Source organism: Salvelinus fontinalis, chromosome 33 (assembly GCF_029448725.1).
Source record: "Salvelinus fontinalis isolate EN_2023a chromosome 33, ASM2944872v1, whole genome shotgun sequence".
NCBI classification, from domain to species: Eukaryota; Metazoa; Chordata; class Actinopteri; order Salmoniformes; family Salmonidae; genus Salvelinus; species Salvelinus fontinalis.
The window spans coordinates 46478076-46488458 of record NC_074697.1 but is presented as its reverse complement, the minus strand read 5'-3'; positions in this window follow the sequence as shown (position 1 = coordinate 46488458).

The window sequence follows — 10383 nt, the reverse complement described above, 5'->3', positions numbered from 1 at the left end:
AGGCCGACATACCATTGCACTGAGCTAAGAGTCATACCTCCTCATTCCAGAGATAACCTTTTTATAGTAGAGGTGAGAGCTAAAAGGTTAACATTACACACCCAAACACTTGAGTCTGATTGAGGGAGTTGAAATGTCCTGTGTTGGCCATACAACAATCCTCCATCTCCTCAAACCATCGATAGATCTTACTCACACGTTTGCTGACTTTATGTTCTGCAAATGTGTTTGAACGCAAATGAGAATGTGTGACATAACAAAGTCAACGTCTGACCTCTCCTCGCTCCACCTTCTCTGGTGTTAAAAACAGCCCGTGTGTGTGAGACAAATTTAATCTTTGTGACATATTCGGAACGTATTCAGACCCCTTGACTTTTCCCACATTTTGTTACGTTACAGCCTTATTCTAAAATTGATTAAATTGTCCGTCCCCCCCCCCCTCATCAATCTACACACAATACCCCATAATGACAAAGCAAAAACAGGTTTATTTAAAATGAAGAAAAAAATATCACATTTACACAGCTATTCAGACCCTTCACTCAGTAGCCTACTTTGTTGAAGCACCCTTCGCAGTGTTTACAGCCTCAAGCTTTCCTGGGTATGAGGCTAAAAGCTTGGCACACCTGTATTTGGGGCATTTCTCCCATTCTTCTCTGCAGATCCTCTCAAGCTCTGAGGTTCGATGGGGAGCATCGCTCCACAGCTATTTTTAGGTTTCTCCAGAGATGTTCAATCGGGTTCAAGTCCGGGCTCTGGCTGGGCCACTCAAGGACATTCAGAGACTTGTCCCGAAGCCACTTCTGAGTTGTCTTGGCTGTGTGCTTAAGGTTGTTGTCCTGTTGGAAGGTGAACCTTCGCCCCAGTCTGAGGTGCTGAGGGCTCAGGAGCAGATTTTCATCAAGGATCTCTCTGTACGTTTATCTGTTCATCTGTGCCTTGGTCCTGACTAGTCTCCCAGCCCCTGCCGCTGAAAAACACTGACAAGGCCCTTCTCCTCCAATTGCTCAGTTTAGCCGGGCGGCCAGCTCTAGGTAGAGTCTTGGTGGTTCCAAACTTCTTCCATTTAAGAATGATGGAGGCCACTGTGTTCTTGGGGACCTTCAAGGCTGCAGACATTTTTTGGTACCCTTCCCCAGATCTGTGTCTCGACACAATCCTGTCTCGTAGCTCTACGGACAATTCCTTCGACCTCGTGGCTTGTTTTTTGCTCTTACATGGACTGTCAACTGTGGAACCTTATATAGACAGGTGTGTGCCTTTCCAAATCATGTCCAATCAATTGAATTTACCACAGGTGGACTCCAATCAAGTTGTAGAAACATCTCAAGGATGATCAATGGAAACAGGATGCACCTGAGCTCAATTTCGAGTGTCATAGCAAAGCGTCTGAATACTTATGTAAACAAGTTTATTTTTATTTTTATACATTTGCAAAAAAAAATCTGTTTTCGCTTCGTCATTATGGACTATTGTGTGTAGATTGCTGAGGATTTGTTTTTATTTAATCAATTATAAATCAAGGCTGTAAGGTAAAAAAATTGGGGAAAAGTCAAGGGGCCTGAATACTTTCCGAAAGCACTTTAGAATGAATTAAAACCAGATTGTCCTAAATCAATCAATTTTCAATCAATTTTATATAGCCCTTCGTACATCAGATAATATCTCGAAGTGCTGTACAGAAACCCAGCCTAAAACCCCAAACAGCTAGAATGCAGGTGTAGAAGCACGGTGGCTAGGAAAAACTCCCTAGAAAGGCCAAAACCTAGGAAGAAACCTAGAGAGGAACCAGGCTATGAGGGGTGGCCAGTCCTCTTCTGGCTGTGCCGGGTGGAGATTATAACAGAACTATGCCAAGATGTTCAAAAATGTTCATAAGTGACAAGCATGGTCAAATAATAATCATGAATAATTTTCAGTTGGCTTTTCATAGCTGATCATTAAGAGTTGAAAAACAACAGGTCTGGGACAGGTGGCGGATCCATAACCGCAGGCAGAACAGCTGAAACTGGAATAGCAGCAAGGCCAGGCGGACTGGGGACAGCAAGGAGTCACCACGGGCGGCAGTCCCGACGCATGGTCCTAGGGCCCAGGTCCTCCGAGAGAAAGAAAGAGAGAAGGAGAAAATTAGAGAGAGCCAAGATTTTCAAAATGTTCATAAATGACAAGCATGGTCAAATAATAATCAGGAATAAATCTCAGTTGGCTTTTCATAGCCGATCATTAAGAGTTGAAAACAGCAGGTCTGGGACAGGTAGGGGTTCCATAACCGCAGGCAGAAGAGTTGAAACTGGAATAGCAGCAAGGCCAGGCGGACTGGGGGCAGCAAGGAGTCACCACGGCCGGTAGTCCCGACGTATGGTCCTAGGGCTCAGGTCCTCCGAGAGAAAGAGAGAAGGAGAAAATTAGAGAGAGCCAAGATTTTCAAAATGTTCATAAATGACAAGCATGGTCAAATAATAATCAGGAATAAATCTCAGTTGGCTTTTCATAGCCGATCATTAAGAGTTGAAAACAGCAGGTCTGGGACAGGTAGGGGTTTCGTAACCGCAGGCAGAAACAGTTGAAACTGGAATAGCAGCAAGGCCGGGCGGACTGGGGACAGCAAGGTGTCAGCATGCCCGGTAGTCCTGACGTATGGTCCTAGGGCTCAGGTTCTCAGAGAGAAAGAGAGAACGAGAGAATTAGAGAGAGCATACTTAAATTCACACAGGACACTGGATAAGACAGGAGAAGTATTCCAGGTATAACCAACTGACCCTAGCCCCCCGACACAAACTACTGCAGCATAAATACTGGAGGCTGAGACAGGAGCGGTCAGGAGACACTGTGGCCCCATCCGAAGAAACCCCCGGACAGGGCCAAATGTGGAATGATTAAATCATTTCAATCATGATAAAGGATAGCACTTCATTACCATATAACAGAAATACAGGAGTGAAGTTTGCTATATAAGGATGAGCCAGGATGAGGCCTGGTAATGGTACAGTATGACTAGGCAGTTTTCCTAGCTCTCTATTTAAGCAGACTCGCTACTGCTTCCTAGTGGTTCCCTAAGGATATTTACGGGAAAAATACATTGACACCTTTCTTTTTTCTCAATGACATTCAATTCAGCATTGGGGAAAAAAGCACAAGTTTGTTCCACCTGAGTAAGTCTGACCACAAGTCAGAGACCACTATGATGACACAATAAATGCATTTGATGGATCTTTTTTTGTCTTCTAATGCCTCTTAAGGGGAAAGTAATCTAAAATGAATAAGATTATGTTACTGAGTTCAGGTAATCAAAAAGTAACGGATTACAATTTTGGACATGTAACTGGAACAGATTATATTTACAAAGTAACCTACCCAGCCCTGGTTTGGGAGCATTGAATGTTGATGGCCCTATACACAGTGGGACTCAGCTGTAATTTATCATGTGCGACATTAACACAAGCAGTCACAAAGCCTGCATCTACACAGGCAGCCCAATTCTGATCTTTTGCCCAATTATTTGCAAAATAACTGATCTGATTGATCAAAAGACCAATTAGTGGAAACATATCAGAATTGGGCTGCTTGTCTAAATGCAGCCTAAGGTGAAAATATGTACCAGTGTGATGTGTACTTTGTGTGCAGAGGATGTTGTGGTTTAGAGATGGCCTTCATAGCTGTTTCTCTGGGGGATTGAAGGGAATCCTGGCCTTGTAGGCTGACTGGCTGATCTTAGTGTGGAAACAATTAGCAAACGAGATGCTATCTGAATTTAGCTGATAGTGTTGTCACCTCCTGAACCACAATGGTTACAATAGGGCAGTGGTTCCCCAAACTTTTTATAGTCCCGTACCCCTTCAAACATTCAACCTCCAGCTGCATACCCCCTCTAGCACCAGGGTCAGCGCACTCTCAAATGTTGTTTTTTGCCATCATTGTAAGCCTGCCACACACACTATACGATACATTTATTAAACATAAGAATGAGTGTGAGTTTTTGTCACAACCCGGCTTGTGGGAAGTGACATAGAACTCTTATAGGACCAGGGCACAAATAATAATAATATAATAATCAATAATGTTGCTCTTTATTTAGCCAGCTTACATATAAAACCTTAGTTGTTCATCGAAATTGTGAATAAATCACCGCAGGTTAATGAGAAGGGTGTGCTTGAAAGGATGCACATAACTCTGCAATGTTGGATTGTGTCGGAGAGAGACTCAGTCTTAAATCATTTTCGACACACAGTCTGTGCCTGTATTTAGTTTTCATGCTAGTGAGGGCCGAGAATCCACTCTCACATAGGTATGTGGTTGCAAAGGGCATCAGTGTCTTAACAGTGCGATTTGCCAAGGCAGGATACTCTGAGCGCAGCCCAATCCAGAAATCTGGCAGTGGCTTCTGATTAAATTAAACTTTCACACAACCGCTTGTTGCAATTTCGATGAGGCTCTCTTGTTCAGATATCGTTAAGTGGACTGGAGGCAGGGCATGATAGGGATAACGAATCCAGTTGTTTGTGTCATCCGTTTGAGGAAAGTACCTCCGTAATTGCGCACCCAACTCACTCAGGTGCTTCGCTATATCACATTTGACATTGTCTGTAAGCTTGATTTCATTTGCACACAAAATAATCATACAATGATGGAAAGACCTGTGTGTTGTCCTTGTTAATGCAGACAGAGAGGGGCTCCAACTTCTTAATCATAGCCTCAATTTTGTCCCGCACATTGAGTATAGTTGCAGAGTCCCTGTAATCCTAGATTCAGATCATTCAGGCAAGAAAAAAACATCACCCAGATAGGCCAGTCGTGTGAGAAACTCGTCATCATGCAAGCGGTCAGACAAGTGAAAATTAAAAAGAAACGTGTCAATACTTTGCCCTTTGATAACCAGCGCACTTCTGTATGTTGTAAAAGTGTTACATGGTCGCTGCCCATATCATTGCATAGTGCAGAAAATACACGAGAGTTCAGGGGCCTCGCTTTAAGAAAGTTAACCATTTTCACTGTAATGTCCAAAACGTATTTCAAGCTGTCAGGCATTCCCTTGGCAGCAAGAGCCTCTCGGTGGATGCTGCAGTGTACCCAAGTGGCGTCGGGAGCAACTGCTTGCACGTGCGTTACCACTCCACTATGTCTCCCTGTCATGACTTTTGCGCCATCAGTACAGATACCAACATGAGCAGCAGCTACGTTTGGCTACCATTAGTGGAATTCCCGCGAGAGAGTAATGGTTAATGCGATTGGATGTTAATTATTTGAGGAGACTACCTGTATTTCACCTTGTGTTGTTATTTCGCTGAACCTTTCACTGAAGGTTTCATTTTATTTTTGGCAGTGAAACGAGGCTACTCAGTTGAGAGAAAAAAACTCACCCAAATGTATAGTCCCGTTGGAATATATAAATTGTTTTTTTGAATCTTTTTTTAATGTGAATCACATTATTATTTGGCGTACCCCCGACGGCATTGCGCGTACCCCTGGGGGAATATATATACCCCAGTTTGGGAATACCTGCAAAAGGGGAAAGTGTGAATACAAAACATTAGGAACACCTTCCTAATATTGAGTTGCCCCCTCCCATAGCGATGCTGGCCCGTGTTCACTCCAATGCTTCCCACAGTTGTCTTAAGTTGGCTGGATATCCTTTGGGTGGTGGACCATTCTTGATACACACAGGAAACTGTTGAACGTGAAAAACCCAGCCGTGTTGCAGTTCTTGACTCAAACCGTGGCACCTACTACCAAAGTCACTTAAATCTTTTGTCTTGCTCATTCACCCTCTGAATGGCATACATACACAATCCATGTCTCAATTGTCTCAAGGCTTAAAAATCATTCTTTAACCTGTCTCCTCCCCTTCATCTACACTGACTGAAGTAGATTTAACAAGTAACATCCATAAGGGATCATCGCTTTCACCTGGTCAGTCTATGTCATGGAAAGAGCAGGTGTCCTTAACGTTTTGTATACCCAGTGTATGTCATCTCCTGATGACTGTTTGATTTCAATCCAGAATAGGTTCACCAAGTAAATAAACCTACCCCGCCGACCCACTTGTCAGTCAATGACATAATGTAAATACATATCCATACAATCACGAGGGGATGGAACAAAGCAATTACCACATCTTGTCAAATTCAAAGTCGTTGAGAAGCTAAGTCTCAAGTCACAATGATCAGATCCTGTCACATGTCCATATTCAAATCTATAGTATACTACACTGTCATTCCATTCACTATCTTTACAATGAAATGAAATAATTGAAGGCACTGATCACACAGCAAATGAGGCATCTTCCCTGAACGATGATCCACACATAGTATATTTCACTGTTTAATGCTTAGTTTGTATACTGTGCAATCGTCATCGAAGACTCTGCCTGTGTAATGGCATAAAGACAGGTTTAAAAAAAAGTTATGGGCCTTTTAGATTTAGAGTGAGGGTAATTCCAGTCTTTGGCATACAACATCAACTATCCTTATAAGGTGAGGATGAACCTTTAGACAGGTAATTGTTGAGAAGTCCTACTCTGTTGCTAGGTTACAACACCCACGGGAGTCCCCGCCTAACCACACACTATTTGGTAATGGAAACAGTTACAGAGGATATGTGCAGGCACACTGAAGGAGTCGAAAGCGAAAGCCACACAAAAAAACTGTTTACTGAATAGCCAAGCAACTTCTTTTTCAATAATATAGTTGTGTACCATATAAGGGAATTCATAGACAAGGGTGTCTGTGGTCTTCATTACATTTAAGTGAGTTAAGGGGTGTGTGGATGAACTCCATCTTGCCTTATAGTCCTTGTCATCTTCCAAGAAGCACAAACAGAGAGTGGGACATTACATAGCTGCGTTATATTCAAAATGTAATGAGAAAACTAAGCTTATTTGTTGAATATTCAATTATTGTAGGCTATTGCCTGTTGTGTTGAGACAAATACCATGATGACGACCTGGGGCCTCATTTATCAACGGCCTGGGGCCTCATTTATCAACGGCCTGGGGCCTCATTTATCAACGGCCTGGGGCCTCATTTATCAACGACCTGGGGCCTCATTTATCAACGGCCTGGGGCCTCATTTATCAACGGCCTGGGGCCTCATTTATCAACGGCCTGGGGCCTCATTTATCAACGGCCTGGGGCCTCATTTATCAACGGCCTGGGGCCTCATTTATCAACGGCCTGGGGCCTCATTTATCAACGGCCTGGGGCCTCATTTATCAACGACCTGGGGCCTCATTTATCAACGGCCTGGGGCCTCATTTATCAACGGCCTGGGGCCTCATTTATCAACGACCTGGGGCCTCATTTATCAACGACCTGGGGCCTCATTTATCAACGACCTGGGGCCTCATTTATCAACGACCTGGGGCCTCATTTATCAACGACCTGGGGCCTCATTTATCAACGACCTGGGGCCTCATTTATCAACGACCTGGGGCCTCATTTATCAACGGCCTGGGGCCTCATTTATCAACGGCCTGGGGCCTCATTTATCAACGGCGTGTACATTTCGTCCAACATTCTGGCGTAGGTGGAGATTCTAGGCTTTGCGTGTGCAACAAATTATTATTGGAATTTATCAAACTGTCGCATGCAACATACAGTGCCTTCAGAAAGTATTCATACCCCTTGACTTATTCCACATTTTGTTGTGTTACAGCCAAAATTCAAAATTGATTAAAACATTTTTTTTTTATCACCCATCTGCAAACAATGATGAAGTTACTTTTTCCCCCCCAATTTATTTGAAATGAAATACATAAATATTCACAACCCTCTGCTATGACACTCCAAATTGAGCTCAGGTGCATTCCTATGATCATCCTTGAGATGTCATTACAACTTGGAGTCCACCTGTGGCCAATTCAATATTTTGGACATAATTTAGAAAGAAACACACCTTTCTATATAAGGTCCCACAGTTGATAGTGGTGCATGTCGGAGCAGAAACTACACCATGAAATCCAAGGAACTCTCCATAGATCTCCGACATTTCTTGAGTATTGAAAGTATCCAAAAGCATAGTGGTCTCCGTCATTGGGAAATGGGAAAAATATGCAACTACCCAGACTCTGCCTAGAGCTGGCCGTCCGACCAAAGTGAGCAACCCGGGCAAGAAGGACCTTGATCGGGGAGGTGACAGAACTACATAGTTCCTTGGCTGAGATGGGAAAACCTGCCAGAAGGACAACAGTCTCTACAGTACTTCACTAATCTGGGGTTTATGGGAGTGGCCAGACCGAAACCACATGACAGCATACCTGGAGTTTGCAAAAAGGCACGTGAAAGACAGAACATAAGGCACAAGATTCTATGATTTGATGAGACAAAAATGTTATTATTCGGCCTGAATGCAAAGCGCGATGTCGGGAGAAAACCAGGCTCAGGTAATCACCCATCTAACACCATCCCTACAGTGAAGCATGGTGGTGGTAACATCATGCTATGGGGATGCTTTTCAGCAGCAGGGACTGAGAGACTGGTAAGGATAGAGGGAACAATGAACGGGGCCAAATACAGGCAAATCCTTGATGTGAACCTACTTCAGTGTGAAGATGACCAGACTGGGGCGACGATTTACATTCCAACAGGACAATGACCACAAGCATACAGCCAAAGCAAAGCTGGAATGGCTTCAGAACAAAAAAGTGACAGTCCTTGAGTGGCCCAGCCAAAGCCCAGACTTGAATCCCATTGAAAATCTGGAGAAAGACTTGAAAATTTCGGCTCACCTCTGCTCCCCATCTACTTTAACAGCGCTTGAGAAAATATGGAAGAAAATCCCCAAATCCAGATGTGCAAAGCTGAAACGGACCCAAGACGACTAAAAGGTGCTTCTACAAAGTTTTGACTCCGGTTTGAGTACTTATGAACCTTTCTGGGATCTTTTATTTCAGCTCATGAAAGATTGGACCAACACTTTACATGTTTATATTTTTGTTCAGTATATATTTGTGTGCTCGTGAACCAGCATTACAACACTGTCTGGAAAACGCCATCCATTCACCTTTTATGGTAACAAAAACACCCTCATTTGCTGGAGATTTTGGAACTGGTCCCTGACAGTCTCTAAAAGAAAGCACAAGGGCCACTTTTATCACATTTCTGGAAAGGTGTGGGCAGAATGTTAATGTTCTGAAGTTACTTTTTCAAACCAAATGCATGCCGCCTATAGCGAGTGCCAAACACTGTCCGCATATTCTGCAACATTGATTGTCTATTCAAACAATTTAAAAAGTAAATGCCGCAGCCCACACTTCTATGCAAAATATAATGAACCAAAATATAAATGCAAAATGCAACAATTAACGATTTTACTGAGTTACAGGTCATATAAGAAAATCAGTCAATTTAAATAAATATATTATGCCGTAATCAATGGATTCCACATGACTGGGCAGGGGCACAGCCATGGGTGGGCCTGGTAGGGCATAGGCCCACCCACTTGGGAGCCAGGTCCACCCACTGGGGAGCCCAGCCAATCAGAATGAGTTTTTCCCCACAAAAGGGCTTTATTAGACAGAAATACTTGGTCTTGGTGGCTGGTCTCAGACAATCCCGCAGGTGAAGAAGGCGGATGTGGAGGTCCTGGGCTGGCGTGGTTACTCTTGGTCTGCAGTTGTGAGGACAGTTGGGCGTACTGCCAAATTCTTTAAAATGACGTTGGAGGCGGCTTATGGTAGAGAAATTAACAAAATTATCTGGCAACAGCTCTGGTGGACATTCCTGCAGTCAGAATGCCAATTGAAAGCTCCCTCGATTAGACACATCTGTGGCATTGTGTTGTGTGACAAAACAGCACATTTTTATTGCCCCCAGCACAAGGTGCACCTGTGTAATGATCATACCGTTTAATAATCTTCTTGATATGTCACACCTGTTAGGTGGATGGACTTTCTTGGCAAAGGAGAAATGCTCACTAACAGGGATGGAAATAAATGCGAGTACAAATAAGCTTCTTGGGCGTATGGAACATTTCTGGGATCTTTTATTTGAGCTCATAAAACATGGGACAACACTTTACACGTTGCGTTATATTTTTGTTCATTATATGAATTGTTAGTTTATCAACACATGATTGTGTTTCTATCTCCTGCCTTGGTATAGGCTCTGAGATTATATAGGCTATGATGTTGCGCTCCTATCACACAGCAACACCATCAAATATATTAAATAGGGCTACCGATCTATTTACTTCAGAGCATGCTTGGCTATTGAATGAGCGATGGATAAATGGTAGCCTAATATTTGGGTCGTTCTACCAATTCAGTGCTTTTTGAGAAGTGTGACTTAGTTAAAAACCAACTTGATTTTTTTTGTTGAAAACTCTTTCTTAATTTTTACACACACAAGACAAAGCAATATAAATAATATACTCAACTAGAAAAAAATA